This window comes from Pleurodeles waltl, chromosome 3_1 (genome assembly GCF_031143425.1).
Source record: "Pleurodeles waltl isolate 20211129_DDA chromosome 3_1, aPleWal1.hap1.20221129, whole genome shotgun sequence".
NCBI classification, from domain to species: Eukaryota; Metazoa; Chordata; class Amphibia; order Caudata; family Salamandridae; genus Pleurodeles; species Pleurodeles waltl.
Window position 1 is genome coordinate 1,312,070,715 of NC_090440.1, and position 21,030 is coordinate 1,312,091,744.

Sequence of the window (21,030 nt, forward strand, 5' to 3'; positions counted from 1 at the left end):
ATTCTCCTACGCGGATGGGGCTAGATGGTCGTTGTAGGAAAGTACCATCTTGCCTGGCATGTTACCCCCATATTTCACTGTATATATGTTGTTTTAGTTGTATGTGTCACTGGGACCCTCCCAGCCAGGGCCCCAGTGCTCATAAGTGTGCCCTGTATGTGTTACCTGTGTTATGACTAACTGTCTCACTGAGGCTCTGCTATCCAGAACCTCAGTGGTTATGCTCTCTCATTTCTTTCCAAATTGTCACTAACAGGCTAGTGACCAATTTCACCAATTTACATTGGCATACTGGAACACCCTTATAATTCCCTAGTATATGGTACTGAGGTACCCAGGGTATTGGGGTTCCAGGAGATCCCTATGGGCTGCAGCATTTCTTTTGCCACCCATAGGGAGCTCTGACAATTCTTACACAGGCCTGCCATTGCAGCCTGAGTGTAATAACGTCCACGTTATTTCACAGCCATTACCACTGCACTTAAGTAACTTATAAGTCACCTATATGTCTAACCTTTACCTGGTAAAGGTTGGGTGCTAAGTTACTTAGTGTGTGGGCACCCCTGCACTAGCCAAGGTGCTCCCACATTGTTCAGGGCAAATTCCCCGGACTTTGAGTGCGGGGACACCATTACATGCGTGCACTATACATATGTCACGACATATGTATAGTGTCACAATGGTAACTCCGAACATGGCCATGTAACATGTCTAAGATCATGGAATTGTCACCCCAATGCCATTCTGGCAGTGGGGAGACAATTCCATGATCCCCTGAGTCTCTAGCACAGACCTGGGTACTGCCAAACTACCTTTCCCGGGGTTTCACTGCAGCTGCTGCTGCTGCCAACCCCTCAGGCAGGTTTCTGCCCTCCTGGGGTCCAGCCAGGCTTGGCCCAGGAAGGCAGAACAAAGGACTTCCTCAGAGAGAGGGTGTTACACCCTCTCCCTTTGGAAAAAGGTGTCAGGGCTGGGGAAGAGTAGCCTCCCCCAGCCTCTGGAAATGCTTTAATGGGCACAGATGGTGCCCATCTCTGCATAAGCCAGTCTACACCGGTTCAGGGATCGCCCAGCCCTGCTCTGGTGCGAAACTGGACAAAGGAAAGGGGAGTGACCACTCCCCTGACCTGCACCTCCCCTGGGAGGTGCCCAGAGCTCCTCCAGTGTGCTCCAGACCTCTGCCATCTTGGAAACAGAGGTGCTGCTGGCACAGTGGACTGCTCTGAGTGGCCAGTGCCAGCAGGTGACGTCAGAGACTCCTTCTGAAAGGCTCCTCCAGGTGTTGCTAGCCTATCCTCTCTCCTAAGTAGCCAAACCTCCTTTTCTGGCTATTTAGGGTCTCTGCTTTGGGGAATTCTTTAGATAACGAATGCAAGAGCTCATCAGAGTTCCTCTGCATCTCTCTCTTCACCTTTTGCCAAGGAATCGACCGCTGACTGCTCTGGACGCGTGCAAAACCGCAACACAGTAGCAAAGACGACTACTGCAACCTTGTATCGCTGATCCGGCCGCCTTCTCGACTGTTTTCCTGGTGGTGCATGCTGTGGGGGTAGTCTGCCTCCTCTCTGCACTAGAAGCTCCGAAGAAATCTCCTGTGGGTCGACGGAATCTTCTCCCTGCAACCGCAGGCACCAAAAGACTGCATCACCGGTCCTCTGGGTCCCCTCTCAGCATGACGAGCGTGGTCCCTGGAACTCAGCAACTCTGTCCAAGTGAGTCCCACAGTCCAGTGACTCTTCAGTCCAAGTTTGGTGGAGGTAAGTCCTTGCCTCCCCACGCTAGACTGCATTGCTGGGTACCGCGTGATTTGCAGCTGCTCCGGCTCCTGTGCACTCTTCCAGGATTTCATTTGTGCACAGCCAAGCCTGGGTCCCCGACACTCTAACCTGCAGTGCACGACCTCCTGAGTTGTCCTCCGGCATCGTGGGACCTTCTTTTGTGACTTCGGGTGAGCTCCGGTTCACTCTTCTTCGTAGGGCCTGTTCCGGCACTTCTGCGGGTGCTGCTTGCTTCTGAGTGGGCTCCTTGTCTTGCTGGACGCCCCCTCTGTCTCCTCACGCAATTGGCGACATCCTTGTCCCTCCTGGGCCACAGCAGCATCCAAAAACCCTAACCGCGACCCTTGCAGCTAGCAAGGCTTGTTTGCAGTCTTTCTGCTTGGGAACACCTCTGCAAGCTTCTTCACGACGTGGGACATCCATCCTCCAAAGGGGAAGTTCCTAGTCCTCTACGTTCTTGCAGAATCCACAGCTTCTACCATCCGGTGGCAGCTTCTTTGCACACACAGCTGGAATTTCCTGGGCATCTGCCCACTCCCGACTAGATCGTGACTCTTGGACTTGGTCCCCTTGTTCCACAGGTACTCTCGTCAGGAAATCCATTGTTGTTGCATTGCTGGTGTTGGTCTTCCTTGCAGAATTCCCCTATCACGACTTCTGTGCTCGCTGGGGAACTTGGGTGCACTTTGCATCCACTTTTCAGGGTCTTGGGGTGGGCTATTTTTCTAACCCTCACTGTTTTCTTACAGTCCCAGCGACCCTCTACAAGCTCATATAGGTTTGGGGTCCATTCGTGGTTCGCATTCCACTTCTAGAGTATATGGTTTGTGTTGCCCCTATACCTATGTGCTCTCATTGCAATCTATTGTGACTGTAAATTGCTTGCACTGTTTTCTTTTGCTATTACTGCATATTTTTGGTATTGTGTACATATATCTTGTGTATATTTGCTATCCTCATACTGAGGGTACTCACTGAGATACTTTTGGCATATTGTCATAAAAATAAAGTACCTTTATTTTTAGTATATCTGTGTATTGTGTTTTCTTATGATATTGTGCATATGACACCAGTGGTATAGTAGGAGCTTCACACGTCTCCTAGTTCAGCCTAAGCTGCTCTGCTAAGCTACCTTTTCTATCAGCCTAAGCTGCTAGACACCTCTTCTACACTAATAAGGGATAACTGGACCTGGAGCAGAGTGTAAGTACCCCTTGGTACCACTACAAACCAGGCCAGCCTCCTACATTGGTTGTGCAGCGGTGGGATAAGTACTTGCAACTACTTGCTACTTTGTCATTTTTTACTTTTCATAAGAGAAAAATATACAAAACAAGTTCAGTGTATGTACACCTAACCAAAAAGTTTTGCTTTTCTTCTCTTACTCCTTTGCTAAGTGCTGAAAAGTACCTCTAAAACTTTCAAAAAGTTCTTAAAAGTTGAAAAAGTTTTTTTTTTCTGTGCCTTAAAAAGTTCTGAAACTTTTTCTTTCTTTTTCTGTCCCTTAAACCTTTTCTATCATGTCTGGTACAGGTCAAACTCTGGATCTGTCCAGAACAGCTTATGACCACCTTAGCTGGAAAGGAGCAAGGAGTCTCTGCATTGAAAGAGGTTTAGGGGTAGGGAAGAATCCCTCAAGAGAATTGTTAGTTAATATGCTCATTGAACAGGATAAGACCATAGTTGTCACATCTGGTGAGAAATTAGCTGATGGTTCACACTCTGATTCTGGGGCACCCCCAGTAAGAGGATTAGAATGGAATCTCCCCAACCTGCCCATTAGCAGACCACCTAGCAGGGCTGGTACTGATGTGAGTTCTCATCATAGTATAGAAATTACTCCTTTAGGCCAGATTGTTAGAGTGCCATCTGTTAGGGACAGGTCTCCCTCTGTTCATTCACACCATTCTTCTGTGTCAAGGCATGCCCAACGCACCCACCCTGAAGACAGAGTGTTAGAAAGGGAACTCAATAGATTGAGAGTGGAAGAGTCTAGGCTGAAGCTTAAAAAGCAACAGCTGGATCTAGACAGAGAAGCATTTGACTTAGAAAAAGAAAGACAGAGGTTGGGGTTTGGACTCCATGGTGGCAGCAGCAGTATTCCAGATAGTAATCCTGTTAAAGAGCATGATTCTAGGAATCTGCACAAGATAGTTCCCCCTTACAAGGAGGGGGATGATATTAGCAAGTGGTTTGCTGCACTTGAGAGGGCCTGTGTTGTACAGGGGGTCCCTCAAAGGCAGTGGGCTGCTATCCTATGGCTATCTTTCAGTGGAAAGGGTAGGGATAGGCTCCTTACTGTTAAGGAAAGTGATGCCAATGATTTTACAGTTCTTAAGAATGCACTCCTAGATGGTTATGGCTTAACCACTGAACAGTACAGGATGAAGTTCAGAGAGACCAAAAAGGAGTCTTCACAAGACTGTGTAGACTTTGTTGACCATTCAGTGAAGGCCTTGGAGGGGTGGATACATGGCAGTAAAGTTTCTGACTATGAAAGCCTGTATAACTTAATCCTGAGAGAGCATATTCTTAATAATTGTGTGTCTGATTTGTTGCACCAGTACCTAGTGGACTCAGATCTGACCTCTCCCCAAGAATTGGGAAAGAAGGCAGACAAATGGGTCAGAACAAGGGTGAACAGAAAAGTTCATACAGGGGGTGACAAGGATGGCAAGAAGAAGGATGGTAAGTCTTCAGACAAGGGTGGGGACAAATCTAAAAATGAGTCTTCATCAGGCCCACAAAAACACTCTGGTGGGGGTGGTGGGCCCAAATCCTCTTCTAATCAAAACAAAGAAAAGAAACCATGGTGCTATTTATGTAAAATAAAAGGTCATTGGACAACAGATCCCAGTTGTCCAAAGAAAAGCACCAAGCCTCCTACCACTACAACCCCTACTGCTACACTCAGTGTCCCTACTAATAGCAGTGGTGGTGGGAGCAAACCTACTAATAACCAATCTAAGGGAGTAGCTGGGCTCACCTTTGGTAACTTAGTTGGGGTTGGTCTTGTTAGGGAGACCACAGAGGCTGTGTTAGTCTCTGAGGGGGCTATTGATTTAGCCACCTAAGTTGCTTGTCCCCTTAATATGGATAAGTACAAGCAGCTACCCCTAATAAATGGTGTTGAGGTTCAGGCCTACAGGGACACTGGTGCCAGTGTTACTATGGTAATAGAGAAACTGGTCCACCCTGAACAACACCTACTTGGTCACCAGTACCAAGTAACCGATGCTCACAACAACACACTTAGTCACCCCACGGCTGTTGTAAATCTCAACTGGGGGGGGGGGGGGGGTTACTGGTCCAAAGAAAGTTGTGGTAGCCTCAGATTTACCTGTAGACTGTCTAATAGGAAATGATTTGGAGACATCAGTTTGGTCAGATGTGGAGTTGGAGGCCCATGCAGCAATGCTGGGCATCCCAGGGCATATTTTTGCTTTAACCAGGGCTCAGGCCAAAAAGCAAAAAGGACAGGGAAAATTGGATCCTGGAACAATGGACCAAGTGCTCCCTAAAGCTAGGGCTAGTAGAAGTAAAGCACTACCTACTATCCCTCCCTCTAGAGTGGATTCTTGTTCTGAGGAAGAAGAATTTCCACCCTGTGCAGAACCTACACCAGAGGAGCTGGAAGCAGACACTGCTGAGCTTTTGGGTGAAGGGGGGCCTGCCAGGGAGGATCTGAGTGTGGCACAGCAGACCTCTCCCACACTAGAGGGTCTAAGACAGCAAGCTGTCAAACAGGCTAATGGGGATGTCAGTGACTCTCACAGAGTTTACTGGGAGGACAACCTCTTGTACACTGAAGCAAGGGATCCTAAACATGGAACTGCCAGGAGGTTAGTGATTACTCAGGAGTACAAAAAGTTCCTCCTAACTCTAGCCCACGACATTCCCCTAGCTGGACATCTGGGACAAATGAAAACTTGGGACAGACTTGTTCCCCTGTTTCATTGGCCTAGAATGTCAGAGGACACAAAGGAATTTTGTAAGTCCTGTGAAACCTGTCAAGCCAGTGGCAAGACAGGTGGCACTCCAAAGGCACCCCTTATTCCACTGCCTGTGGTTGGGGTTCCCTTTGAAAGGGTAGGGGTTGACATAGTTGGCCCCCTTAGCCCTCCTACTGCTTCAGGCAATAGGTTTATCTTGGTGGTAGTGGACCATGCCACAAGAAACCCTGAAGCAATTCCTCTAAGGACCACTACAGCTCCTGCAGTGGCAAAGGCCCTCCTGGGAATATTTTCCAGGGTGGGCTTCCCAAAAGAGGTGGTATCAGACAGGGGAAGCAATTTCATGTCTGCTTACTTAAAGGCCATGTGGTAGGAGTGTGGTGTGACTTACAAGTTCACTACACCCTATCATCCACAAACAAATGGACTGGTGGAGAGATTTAACAAAACTCTCAAAGGCATGATTATGGGACTCCCTGAAAAACTCCGCAGGAGATGGGATATCCTTTTACCATTCCTCCTTTTTGCCTACAGGGAGGTACCCCAGAAAGGAGTGGGCTTCAGCCCCTTTGAACTCCTCTTTGGACACCCTGTAAGGGGTCCACTAACACTTGTCAAGGAGGGTTGGGAACAACCTTTAAAAGCTCCAAAACAAGATATTGTGGATTATGTACTTGGCCTCAGATCAAGGATGGCTGAGTACATGAAAAAGGCCAGTAAAAACCTTCAGGGCAGCCAAGACCTCCAGAAGCAATGGCATGACCAGAAGGCTGTTTTGGTTCAGTACCAACCAGGGCAGAAAGTGTGGGTCTTGGAGCCTGTGGCCCCAAGAGCACTCCAAGATAAATGGAGTGGATCCCACACAATTGTTGAGAAAAAGGGTGAAGTCACCTACTTGGTTGACTTAGGCACTGCCAGGAGTCCCCTTAGGGTGCTCCATGTCAATCGCCTGAAACCCTACTATGACAGGGCTGATCTCACCCTGCTCATGGCAACTGATGAGGGACAAGAAGAAGACAGTGATCCTCTTCCTGATCTCTTCTCTTCCACAGAACAAGATGCTCTGGTGGAAGGGGTAGTTTTGGCTGATTGTCTTACTGCTGAGCAGAAAGACCATTGCATAAATCTCCTGGGTCAGTTTTCTGAACTCTTCTCTACTGTGCCAGGTACCACTTCTTGGTGTGAGCACACTATAGATACTGGAGACAACTTGCCTGTCAAAAGTAAGATCTATAGGCAGCCTGACCATGTCAGGGACTGCATAAAGCAAGAGGTGCAGAAAATGTTAGAACTAGGAGTGGTTGAGCACTCTGAAAGTCCATGGGCTTCTCCTGTGGTACTTGTACCAAAACCTCATTCCAAAGATGGAAAGAAGGAAATGCGGTTTTGTGTAGACTACAGAGGTCTCAACCAGGTAACCAAAACTGATGCTCACCCTATACCCAGGGCAGATGAGCTCATAGATACACTGGCATCTGCCAAGTATCTGAGCACTTTTGATTTGACTGCAGGGTATTGGCAGATCAAATTATCAGAAGATGCTAAACCTAAAACTGCATTTTCAACCATTGGAGGCCATTACCAATTCACAGTAATGCCTTTTGGATTGAAAAATGCACCTGCCACTTTTCAGAGGTTGGTGAACACAGTCCTGCAAGGGCTGGAAGCTTTCAGTGCAGCATATCTGGACGATATAGCTGTCTTTAGCTCCAGCTGGGATGATCACCTGGTCCACCTATGGAAAGTTTTAGAGGCCCTGCAAAAGGCAGGCCTCACTATCAAGGCTTCAAAGTGCCAGATAGGGCAGGGAAAGGTGGTTTATCTGGGACACCTTGTTGGTGGGGAACAGATTGCACCACTTCAGGGGAAAATCCAAACTATTATAGATTGGGTTCCCCCTACTACTCAGACTCAGGTGAGAGCCTTCCTAGGCCTCACTGGGTATTACAGGAGGTTTATTAAGAACTATGGCTCCATTGCAGCCCCTCTTAATGACCTCACATCCAAGAAAATGCCTAAAAAGGTATTATGGACAGCAAACTGTCAGAAAGCTTTTGAGGAGCTGAAGCAGGCCATGTGCTCTGCACTTGTCCTGAAAAGCCCTTGTTACTCTAAAAAATTCTATGTCCAAACTGATGCATCTGAATTAGGAGTAGGGGCAGTCCTATCACAACTTAATTCTGAGGGCCAGGATCAACCTGTTGCTTTTATTAGTAGGAGGTTGACCCCTAGAGAAAAGCGTTGGTCTGCCATTGAGAGGGAGGCCTTTGCTGTGGTCTGGGCACTGAAGAAGTTGAGGCCATACCTGTTTGGCACTCACTTCATTGTTCAGACAGACCACAAACCTCTACTTTGGCTAAAACAAATGAAAGGTGAAAATCCTAAATTATTGAGGTGGTCCATATCCCTACAGGGAATGGACTATACAGTGGAACATAGACCTGGGAGTAGCCACTCCAATGCAGATGGACTCTCCAGATATTTCCACTTAGACAATGAAGACTCATCAGGTCATGGCTAGTCTTATTGTCCTTCGTTTGGGGGGGTGGGGGGGGGTGTGTAGGAAAGTACCATCTTGCCTGGCATGTTACCCCCATTTTTCACTGTATATATGTTGTTTTAGTTGTATGTGTCACTGGGACCCTGCCAGCCAGGGCCCCAGTGCTCATAAGTGTGCCTGAATGTGTTACCTGTGTTATGACTAACTGTCTCACTGAGGCTCTGCTATCCAGAACCTCAGTGGTTATGCTCTCTCATTTCTTTCAAATTGTCACTAACAGGCTAGTGACCAATTTTACCAATTTACATTGGCTTACTGGAACACCCTTATAATTCCCTAGTATATGGTACTGAGGTACCCAGGGTATTGGAGTTCCAGGAGATCCCTATGGGCTGCAGCATTTCTTTTGCCACCCATAGGGAGCTCTGACAATTCTTACACAGGCCTGCCACTGCAGCCTGAGTGAAATAACGTCCATGTTATTTCACAGCCATTTACCACTGCACTTAAGTAACTTATAAGTCACCTATATGTCTAACCTTTACCTGGTAGAGGTTAGGTGCCAAGTTACTTAGTGTGAGGGCACCCTGGCACTAGCCAAGGTGCCCCCACATTGTTCAGGGCAAATTCCCCGGACTTTGTGAGTGCGGGGACACCATTACACGCGTGCACTACACATAGGTCACTACCTATGTGTAGCTTCACAATGGTAACTCCGAATATGGCCATGTAACATGTCTATGATCATGGAATTGCCCCCTCTATGCCATCCTGGCATAGTTGGCACAATCCCATGATCCCAGTGGTCTATAGCACAGACCCTGGTACTGCCAAACTGCCTTTTCAGGGGTTTCACTGCACCTGCTGCTGCTGCCAACCCCTCAGACAGGTTTCTGCCCTCCTGGGGTCCAGCCAGGCTTGTCCCAAGATGGCAGAACAAAGGACTTCGTCTGAGAGAGGGTGTTACACCCTCTCCCTTTGGAAAATGGTGTGAAGGCAGGGGACGAGTAGCCTCCCCCAGCCTCTGGAAATGCTTTCATGGGCACACATGGTGCCCATTTCTGCATAAGCCAGTCTACACCGGTTCAGGGACCCCTAAGCCCTGCTCTGGCGCGAAACTGGACAAAGGAAAGGGGAGTGACCTCTCCCCTGACCTGCACCTCCCCTAGGAGGTGCCCAGAGCTCCTCCAGTGTGCTCCAGACCTCTGCCATCTTGGAAACAGAGGTGCTGCTGGCACACTGGACTGCTCTGAGTGGCCAGGGCCAGCAGGTGACGTCAGAGACTCCTTCTGATAGGCTCCTTCAGGTGTTGCTAGCCTATCCTCTCTCCGAAGTAGCCAAACCCTCTTTTCTGGCTATTTAGGGTCTCTGCTTTGGGGAATTCCTTAGATAACGAATGCAAGAGCTCATCAGAGTTCCTCTGCATATCTCTCTTCACCTTCTGCCAAGGAATCGACTGCTGACCGCGCTGGAAGCCTGCAAAACTGCAACAAAGTAGCTAAGACGACTACTGCAACTCTGTATCGCTGATCCTGCCGCCTTCTCGACTGTTTTCCTGGTGGTGCATGCTGTTGGGGTAGTCTGCCTCCTCTCTGCACTAGAAGCTCCGAAGAAATCTCCCGTGGGTCGACGGAATCTTCCCCCTGCAACCGCAGGCACCAAAGAAATGCATCACCGGTCCCCTGGGTCTCCTCTCAGCACGACGAGCGAGGTCCCTTGAATCCAGCAACTGTGTCCAAGTGACTCCCACAGTCCAGTGACTCTTCAGTCCAAGTTTGGTGGAGGTAAGTCCTTGCCTCCCCACGCCAGACTGCATTGCAGGGAACCGCGACTTTTGCAGCTACTCCGGCCTCTGTGCACTTCCGGCTGAAATCCTTTGTGCACAGCCAAGCCTGGGTCCACGGCACTCTAACCTGCATTGCACGACTTTCTAAGTTGGTCTCCGGCGACGTGGGACTCCTTTGTGCAACTTCGGGTGAGCACCGTTTCACTCTTCTTCGTAGTGCCTGTTCCTGCACTTCTGCAGGTGCTGCCTGCTTCTGAGAGGGCTCCTTGTCTTGCTCGATGCCCCCTCTGTCCCCAGACGCAATTGGCGACATCCTGGTCCCTCCTGGGCCACAGCAGCATCCAAAAACGCTAACCGCACGACTTGCAGCTAGCAAGGCTTATTGGCAGTCTTACGGCGGGAAAACACTTCTGCACGACTCTCCACGGCGTGGGGGATCCATCCTCCAAAGGGGAAGTCTCTAGCCCTTGTCGTTCCTGCAGAATCCTCAGCTTCTACTGTCCAGTAGCAGCTTCTTTGCACCCACAGCTGGCATTTCCTGGGCATCTGTCCATCTCCGACTTACTTGTGACTTTTGGACTTGGTCCCCTTGTTCCACAGGTACCCTCGACTGGAAATCCATTGTTGTTGCATTGCTGGTTTGTGTCTTTCCTGCAGAATTCCCCTATCACGACTTCTATGTCCTTTGGGGAACTTTAGTGCACTTTGCACTCACTTTTCAGGGTCTTGGGGTGGGCTATTTTTCTAACCCTCACTATTTTCTAATAGTCCCAGCGACCCTCTACAAGGTCACATGGGTTTGGGGTCCATTCGTGGTTCGCATTCCACTTTTGGAGTATATGGTTTGTGTTGCCCCTATCCCTATGTGTCCCCATTGCATCCTATTGTAACTATACATTGTTTGCTCTGTTTTCTAAGACTATACTGCATATTTGTGGTACTGTGTACATATAACTTTTGTATATTTGCTATCCTCATACTGAGGGTACACTCTGAGATACTTTGGCATATTGTCATAAAAATAAAGTACCTTTATTTTTAGTATATCTGTGTATTGTGTTTTCTTATGATATTGTGCAAGTGACACTAGTGGTACTGTAGGAGCTTCACTCGTCTCCTAGTTCAGCCTAAGCTGCTCTGCTAAGCTACCATTATCTATCAGCCTATGCTGCTAGACACCCTATACACTAATAAGGGATAACTGGGCCTGGTGCAAGGTGCAAGTACCCCTTGGTACTCACTACAAGCCAGTCCAGCCTCCTACAAGCAGCACCTCTGTTTCCAAGATGGCAGAAGTCTGGAGCACACTGGAGGAGCTCTGGGCACCTCCCCTGGGAGGTGCAGGTCAGGGGAGTGGTCACTCCCCTTTCCTTTGTCCAGTTTCGCACCAGAGCAGGGCTGGGGGATCCCTGAACCGGTGTAGACTGGCTTATGCAGAGATGGCCACCATCTGTGCCCATCAAAGCATTTCCAGAGGCTGGGGGAGGCTACTCCTCCCCAGCCCTGACACCTTTTTCCAAAGGGAGAGGGTGTAACACCCTCTCTCTGAGGAAGTCCTTTGTTCTGCCTTCCTGGGCCAGGCCTGGCTGGACCCCAGGAGGGCAGAAACCTGTCTGAGGGGTTGGCAGCAGCTGCAGTGAAACCCCGGGAAAGGTAGTTTGGCAGTACCCGGGTCTGTGCTAGGGACTCAGGGGATCATGGAATTGTCTCCCTAATGCCAGAATGGCATTGGGGTGACAATTCCATGATCTTAGACATGTTACATGGCCATGTTCGGAGTTACCATTGTGACGCTGTACATAGGTAGTGACCTATGTACAGTGCATGCGTGTAATGGTGTCCCCGCACTCACAAAGTCCGGGGAATTTGCCCTGAACGATGTGGGGGCACCTTGGCTAGTGCCAAGGTGCCCACACACTAAGTAACTTAGCACCCAACCTTTACCAGGTAAAGGTTAGACATATAGGTGACTTATAAGTTACTCAAGTGCAGTGGTAAATGGCTGTGAAATAACGTGGACGTTATTTCAGTCAGGCTGCAATGGCAGGCCTGTGTAAGAATTGTCAGAGCTCCCTATGGGTGGCAAAAGAAATGCTGCAGCCCATAGGGATCTCCTGGAACCCCAATACCCTGGGTACCTCAGTACCATATACTAGGGAATTATAAGGGTGTTCCAGTATGCCAATGTGAATTGGTGAAATTGGTCACTAGCCTGTTAGTGACAATTTGGAAAGCAGAGAGAGCATAACCACTGAGGTTCTGGTTAGCAGAGCCTCAGTGAGACAGTTAGTCATCACACAGGGAACACATACAGGGCACACTTATGAGCACTGGGGCCCTGGCTAGCAGGGTCCCAGTGACATGTACACTAAAACAACATATATACAGTGAAATATGGGGGTAACATGCCAGGCAAGATGGTACTTTCCTACAGTCAATGAGACATGCAGAAGTAAATGTAATTAGAAAGATCGTTTTTTGGGTCAAAAGCCTCAGTGTACAGCTGTGGAGAGGCTTGAATGGGGTACAAATCTAAAAGGTGAGAAGCAAATTAGGGTCCCAGTACAGCATAATAAAGTGAGCAAGGGGTAACATGTTTTTAAAAAACACATCACAACAGGTAATTTCAATAATGAAGGGTGATCAAGCAAACAAAGAAAGGCTGAAAGGGACAATAAGTAACCCTAAATTGTGCCCATAGCAAAGCCTCACTGGGTTAAACACAATACAAACAATGGATAATAGGATCTTACTTTCACTTGTAAGGGGTCAACTTGCTTTTCATCACACCAAGTGATCTCTTTAGGCCAATAGCCGCAATGTACAGGCATGCAGGCAGAACTGCCAGAGACCTAAAATGACATCCACCACCTCCAACAAAACAAACAAACTTCTTAGTTGGTTAGATTCTACAACCATACATGGAGGAGAAGATTTTGAAGGTTCATTTTTAAAACTCTGCCCTGAAGCTGGGACAGCGGATCCTACAATAAAGACAGACGAAATGGGGGTGTGGTGGGAAAATCAACAAAATCAAAGCCTACTCACTCTGTACTTTTTATTATGCTTCTTAAGATCTGATAATATGAGGGTTTTTTCCATTAACTAAAACGGTCTGTAGTGAGACCTAAAATATAATTGAGTGCATACTACTCACACCTATTGTCCAATAAATGTGTACTCTTTATGACCAAGAAAACAAAGGACTGTGTGGGCTTGGGTGGGACTAGGGTGAGGAGGTCAGAGCCTAGGGCTTTGCTAAGTCCTCTATCTCAATATTTTGATCTCATAAGGTTTTGAAATACTGACAGATAGGATAGACATCCTGTAGTTCGCAGTTAAGGTCAGCATCTGTGTAATGGTGTGTGTGTGTGTGTGTGTGAGGGGTGGGGGAGGCAAACTGTCCACCTTCTTGCCATCTTCCCCATTATGTAAAGCATCTTGCATCCTGTAGCACTTGAAAAGCAACAGAATCTGTTCCAAATGGGGCCTCCAGCCTGCAAAAGTACTGAAGTCATAGAAGAGGCTGAGGTTTATTCAAAGGTAGAGGTTGTGCCTTGGTAACCTCATAATAAAACATATGCCTGTGCAGGCAAACGTGGCTCCAGATTAGAGACTGGCACTGTGGTCAAATAAGCCATAGGCACCACTGGAGATAAGGTTGGGGCCAGGGCAGTCAAAACTGACAAGGCCTCCGCAGCAGGAGTGGAAGTATGAGCTGGCGCTGGCAGAGGTCTGGACAAGGCTCAACAGGGTCTGTAGGTGCTGTGATAGGGCCAGCTAGCAGAGGTCTGGATGGGGGCATAAGGAGGGTCCATGCACTACATGGGTGTCTGAAGATGCTCCAGAGGAAGTAGTCTTAAAAAGGTGCAGCATGGCCTCCCTGAAGATCTATAACAGGTGCAGTGTAAACAACGGCCCAGGCACTCCTGGTCCAACTTGAGGATGGGGTTGGAGTTGGGTGCTTTTAGTGCTGACTGCATGATATCTTAGAGCAGGAGTAATAGAGGGTGACAAGTCCTTCTTGGACGTAGTTTGTTTGTGGCAAGACTCGTCACTTGACTTTGTCTGAGACTTAATTTAAGACAAGAACTTTGAGTGGAACTGGGGGCCTCGAGAGGCCCTGCAACATGTAGAATGACCAGCTCGGTTTCTTGTCTTCAGTGATGAACTGTTTCACCTTCCGTTCTCTGAACACCTTTGAGTGCATCAGGGAGTATTTACTGCAAGACTTGGAGCGTCTGTTCCTACAATCACAGCACAACTGAAGCCTGTGGTCTTCGAGGGGTACATTTCCCTAAGCACACACTATAGAAAACACATTTTTTGGAGATGGTATACACCAACGAAAAGTTGAGAGTGGGGCTTTGAACCTACATAGAAGGGTGAAGAAAAAAGGAACTGACGGCTGACGTCAGAGGTGGCCCCCTTTTACTCCCTGTCATAATTTCCTGAGATGGCACAGGGTCGCAATTCTGATACAGTGGTCGTCCATCAGAACATCCATATTTGACAGAGCCTACCGCCTTAATGTCGTAGGTTGGTTTAACCTACAATACTCCACCCTCACTTCATGTGATTGTGACTGGACACTTGCCAAATTAACACACAACCAACATCATGAAGTCAAAGGTGCATTGTAGCAGTTGCTTGGAAATATTTAGGATCCAATATGGGACCTAGGGGAATTTGAAAAAGTGAGGAATCTGCAGTTAGAAATAGTCATCAGATAGAGTAACATTTGGAATGTAGAGCAATAGTTAGCCTTGGTGCTCCAACAACCTGGATAAGGGGTATATAGATTAGGCCCTCAAAATGTGCCCCTGGGCACCTGCTTTCCCAAAATGGTTCAAACTACTATACACTAAATTGACCTAGAGTTTGCACTAATACATAACTTTTGTTCTTCTCCTAAGAAGTAGAGGCAACTATTATGCTTGTCATATCTCACTAATGATCTTCTAACTCATGGCCTAACCACTGGCATTGAGGTTGATGCACACACTAGCAATAAAATGGATTTGTTTCTGAGGATTTCTCAGTATGCAAATAACATGGTATTGTACATTTTAGAAACTGGTGTCTCCGTGGTCCAGGAAGTAACAGATGAATCTAAAATGCTGTCAGCCTTGAAGGTTAACTGGGATAAATCAATTCCCTATCCTTCACTTGGTGTTCTATGTAGGGCCGGTCTGCCCTATAACTATCGGAGATGCCTGAACCATTTGAATAAATTAGCATATGGGTAACTGAAAACAGAGGAGGTGTGAAGAAATGAAGGCAACTTGGTTGAGGCAAAAAGTTAAGTGATGACGTTTAAAGATTTTTGGATGTCGTTGATTAGTAAAACATCTAGAGGAAAGAATAATACTATTTCCCAGATAGTTGTACGGCTTCAAATTAATGTAAATGTACATACCTAGACAATAGTTTAAGTAAACAGGCAGAATACTCACAGTCTTCTTTGGGATAAAGGACGGATAGACTCTTAGTTCAAAAACCTATGCTCACTGACTAGAAACAAGCGCTGAAAGGGCACTACTTCAATTCCTATTGAGCAGGTACTTGGCAACACGGCAGTAACTAACTTGTGGATGAACCATCGGACTCAATTGTCATAGAAAATATCATGGAAATCACTGGACTAATTTTTATTTCAGTGCTTTTGGTTAAGGGTATAACCCCCACCATGGCTTTCCATAAGCTATGGAAAGATACAACACTTCCACAGAAAGATAAAATGATGTTTGAAGACAAATTCCAAACTTGGGGTAATCAGGCATTTGATGGGAATGAATGGATCTTGCAAACGTTTTAATCTGGGGAAGGAGCTTATAATGATACAACAGTTAAATGAAAATGTAGAAAATCCATCCTTTATGCACAGGCACCCCATATTTGGTCTTTATTGGTTTCTATATTTTTGCTAGTGTTAAAACTATGTTCCCTTTAACCCTGCTAACCAGTGTTAAATTTCCTGTGCTTCTCTTAATTGGCATAAGCAACTTACCCATAAGTCCCTTGTGTATGGTACAAAGTGTACTCAGGGTCTGGAAGTTCAATGGCAATAGTAGTGACTGCAGCACCTATCTGCCCATTGTGCCATCCACTACAGTGGCAGTGCAAACATGGCTTCAGGTCTACCAGTGCAGTCTAACTGTAGCAGTGTAAAAACTGCAGTGTGGCAGGCAAAATAAATCCTTTTGACAGGCCAAAACCTCCCTTTTACATATTAATGTAATCCCCATGTAGGTCTTGTAGTCCACAGGGGTGAATGCATAGTATTAAAAGTAGAACATGTAGAAATGTAATGTTAACTTACTGTGACTAGCCTCCAAAATCTATTTTTCACCTTGGCGGGCTGAGCTGCCCTATGCAGAAAAGCAGAGTGCATATTAAAATTAGAATACTGTATCTCTGGAATGAGAGTAGCTAAAAAATAAAACTACGTTTTATATAGTTATTAAAACCCAAATCAATGCTAAAGTCAGATTTGTAATAAATATTAAGGAAAAGTAACATTTAGAAAGTTTCCCTTTTCCTGCCTGAAGCTTCTGCCCGACGTTCCTGATGATGTGTAAGGAAATGCCTCCTTGGCATGGTTACCCCCTGACTTTTTGCCTTTGCTGATGCTATGTTTTGATTTGAAAGTGTGCTGAGGCCTGCTAACCAGGCCCCAGCACCAGTGTTCTTTCCCTAACCTGTACTTTTGTTTTCACAATTGGCACACCCTGGCATCCAGATAAGTCCCTTGTAACTGGTACCCCTGGTACCAAGGGCCCTGATGCCAGGGAAGGTCTCTAAGGGCTGCAGCATATCTTATGCCACCATGGGGACCCCTCACTCAGCACAGACACACTGCTGGCCAGCTTGTGTGTGCTGGTGAGGACAAAACGAGTAAGTCGACATGGCACTCCCCTCAGGGTGCCATGCCAACCTCACACTGCCTATGCAGTATAGATAAGTCACCCCTCTAGCAGGCCTTACAGCCCTAAGGCAGGGTGCACTATACCACCAGTGCATGAGCACTGTGCCCCTACAGTGTCTAAGCCAAATCTTAGACATTGTAAGTGCAGGGTAGCCATAAGAGTATATGGTCTGGGAGTCTGTCATACACAAACTCCACAGCACCATAATGGCTACACTGAAAACTGGGAAGTTTAGTATCAAACTTCTCAGCACAATAAATGCACACTGATGCCAGTGTACATTTTATTGTAACATACACCCCAGAAGGCACCTTAGAGGTGCCCCCTGAAACCGTAACCAACTACCCGTGTAGGCTGACTGGTTTTAGCAGCCTGCCACACTCGAGACATGTTGCTGGCCACATGGGGAGAGTGCCTTTGTCACACTGTGGCTAGTAACAAAGCCTGTACTGGGTGGAGATGCTTATCACCTCCCCCTTGCAGGACTGTAACACCTGGCGGTGAGCCTCAAAGGCTCACCCCCTTTGTTACAGCACCCCAGGGCATTCCAGCTAGTGGAGTTGCCCGCCCCCTCCGGCCACGGCCCCACTTTTGGCGGCAAGGCCGGAGGAGATAATGAGAAAAACAAGGAGGAGTCACTGGCCAGTCAGGACAGCCCCTAAGGCAACCTGAGCTGAGGTGATTCTGACTTTTAGAAATCCTCCATCTTGCAGACGGAGGATTCCCCCAATAGGGATAGGAATGTGACCCCCCTCCCCTTGGGAGGAGGCACAAAGAGGGTGTAGCCACCCTCAGGGATAGTAGCCATTGGCTACTGCCCTCCCAGACTTTAACACACCCCTAAATTCTGTATTTAGGGGCTCCCCTGAACCTAGGAACTCAGATTCCTGCAACCTAAGAAGAAGAGGACTGCTAAGCTGAAAAACCCTGCAGAGAAGACGGAGACACCAACTGGTTTGGCCCCAGCTCTACCGGCCTGTCTCCCCACTTCTAAAGACACTGCTCCAGCGACGCTTTCCCCAGGACCAGCGACCTCTGAATCCTCAGAGGACTGCCCTGCTCTAGAAGGACCAAGAAACTCCTGAGGACAGCGGCCCTGTTCACCCAAGACTGCAACTTTGTTTCAAAGGAGCAACTTTAAAACAACTGCGTTTCCCGCTGGAAGCGTGAGACTTGCTACTCTGCACCCGACACCCCCGGCTCGACTTGTGGAGAAACAACACTTCAGGGAGGACTCCCCGGCGACTACGAGACTGTGAGTAGCCAGAGTTGCCCCCACAGCGACACCTGCAGAGGGAATCCCGAGGCTCCCCCTGACCGCGACTGCCTGACTCCCAGATCCCGACGCCTGGTAAAGACTCTGCACCCGCAGCCCCCAGGACCTGAAAGATCGGAACTCCAGTGCAGGAGTGACCCCCAGGAGGCCCTCTCCCTTGCCCAGGTGGTGGCTACCCCGAGGAGCCCCCCCCCTTGCCTGCCTGCATCACTGAAGAGACCCCTTGGTCTCCCATTGATTCCTATTGAAAACCCGACGCGTGTTTGCACACTGCACCCGGCCGCCCCCGTGCTGCTGAGGGTGTACTTTCTGTGCTAACTTGTGTCCCCCCCGGTGCCCTACAAAACCCCCCTGGTCTGCCCTCCGAAGACGGGGGTACTTACCTGCTGGCAGACTGGAACCGGGGCACCCCCTTCTCCATTGAAGCCTATGCGTTTTGGGCACCACTTTGACCTCTGCACCTGACCGGCCCTGAGCTGCTGGTGTGGTAACTTTGGGGTTGCTCTGAACCCCCAACGGTGGGCTACTTTGGACCCAAACTTGAACCCCATAGGTGGTTTACTTACCTGCAAGAACTAACAAACACTTACTCCCCTAGGAACTGTGAAAATTGCACTGTCTCTAGTTTTAAAATAGCTATATGTGAATTACTTGAAAACTGTGTATGCTATTTTGATTATTCAAAGTTCCTAAAGTACCTACCTGCAATACCTTTCATTTGAAGTATTACATGTAAAATGTGAACCTGTGGTTCTTAAAATAAACTAAGAAAATATATTTTTCTATACAAAAACCTATTGGCCTGGAATTGTCTTTGAGTGTGTGTTCCTCATTTATTGCTTGTGTGTGTACAACAAATGCCTAACACTACTCCTTTGATAAGCCTACTGCTCGACCACACTACCACAAAATAGAGCATTAGTATTATCTCTTTTTGCCACTATCTTACCTCTAAGGGGAACCCTTGGACTCTGTGGATACTATTCCTTACTTTGAAATAGTGCATACAGAGCCAACTTCCTACATGATGTATTTGCATTTCTTCCCAAACTTCTCACATCCAGGCATTAGAAATTGAATATGTGTACAAATGAATAAAAAAGCTTCCCAAACATAAACAATGGACAGAAATGACTCCTTTGAACCTCACCCAATATGCAAGGTTGGGGCTGTGTGCATCCTTTTTTAAATTACAGTGTCAAGTCCTGAGTGAATGTCAGATCCTGCTTGACAGGTCTCCTGGGTTTATAAATAATACTTTGGGGCACACTTGAAAAACAGAGAACAATTCTTGTGTATCTGCTATCTGGTTGCCGGTGAAGCGTCCTTTTCCCTACCAGACATATGTCTCAGGGTTTAGTCAAAAGAGGATGTATTAAGCATTTACTTCAATTAATATCCTGTTAATATAAATTTTTAAGTCGAGCCTTGACAGCGCTTGTGCTGTCACTTAGCGACTTGTTGTGTATACTTTGCGGGCTTCAAGTCTGCCCATGGCTTTTCATTTGCTTATGTCAGTGTTCTTTAACCCCTTCGCTGCCAGGCCTTTTCCCCCCCTCAGGTGCCAGGCCTTTTTTGGGCTATTTAGAGCAGTTCGCGCTTAGGCCCTCACAACTGTCCACATAAGCTACCCAAGCCAAATTTGTGTCCTTTTTTTCCAACATCCTAAGGATTCTAGAGGTACCCAGAGTTTGAGGGTTCCCCTGGAGGAGACCAAGAAATTAGCCAAAATACAGCAAAATATTGTTTTTTTAAAAAAGAAATGGGAAAAAAGGGCTGCAGAAGAAGGCCTGTGGTTTATTCCCTGAAAATGGCATCAACAAAGCATTTGTAGTGCTACAATCACTATCTTCCCAGCTTTCAGGAACAGGCAGACTTGAATCAGAAAACCCAATTTTTCAACACAATTTTGGCATTTTACTGGGACATAACCCATTTTTACTATTTTGTGTGCTTTTACCCTCCTCCCAGTTAGTGACAGAAATGGGTATGAAACCCATGCTGGATCCCAGAAAGCTAAACATTTCTGAAAAGTAGACAACATTCTGAATTCACCAAGTGGTCATTTGTGTAGATCGTACAAGGTTTTCCTAGAGAAAACAACAGCTGAAATAAAACATATTGAAATTGATGTTAAAAAAGCCATTTTTCTCCATGTTTTACTCTAACTTTTTCCTGCGATGTCAGATTTTCAAAAGTAATATACAGTTACGTCTGCTGGACTCTTCTGGTTGCGGGGAGATATAGGGCTTGTAGGTTCATAAAGAACCGTAGGTTCCTAGAGTCAATAAATAAGCTGCACCTTGCATTGGATTTTTCATGTATAAATGGTATACAGCAATTCATTTGGTGAAATACTAAGAGTGAAAAATAGGTATGAAGGAAACCTTTGTATTTCCAAAATGGGCACAAGATAGGGTGTTGAGAAGTTGTGGTTATTTGCACATTTCAGAATTATGTGGTGCCCACACTAGCATGTGAATTACACGCCATTTCTCAAATAGATGTCTTTTTTACACACTTACATTTGGAAGAAAAAAATGTAGCGAAAGACAAGGGGCAATACCACGTGTTCTGCTATTCTGTGTTCCCCCAAGTATCCTGATAAAAATGGTACCTCACTTGCGTGGGAAGGCCTAATGCCCGCGACAGAAAACGCAACATGGACACATCACATTTTTACATTGAAAAATGATGTGTTTTTTGGAAAGTGCCTAGCTGTGGATTTTGATCTCTAGCTCAGTGGGACCTAGGGAAACCTACCAAACCTGTGCATTTTTTTAAACTAGATACTAAGGGGAATCCAAG

General features: G+C 47.1%; 1 protein-coding gene across 1 annotated transcript in view; it reads right to left on the reverse strand.

Annotated features, from left to right (window-relative positions):
- The window catches only part of SEC22A (SEC22 homolog A, vesicle trafficking protein), a 381,620-nt gene that overhangs the window by 63,838 nt on the left and 296,752 nt on the right, over positions 1-21,030 (reverse strand). The gene's annotated exons all lie outside the window — the stretch shown is intronic.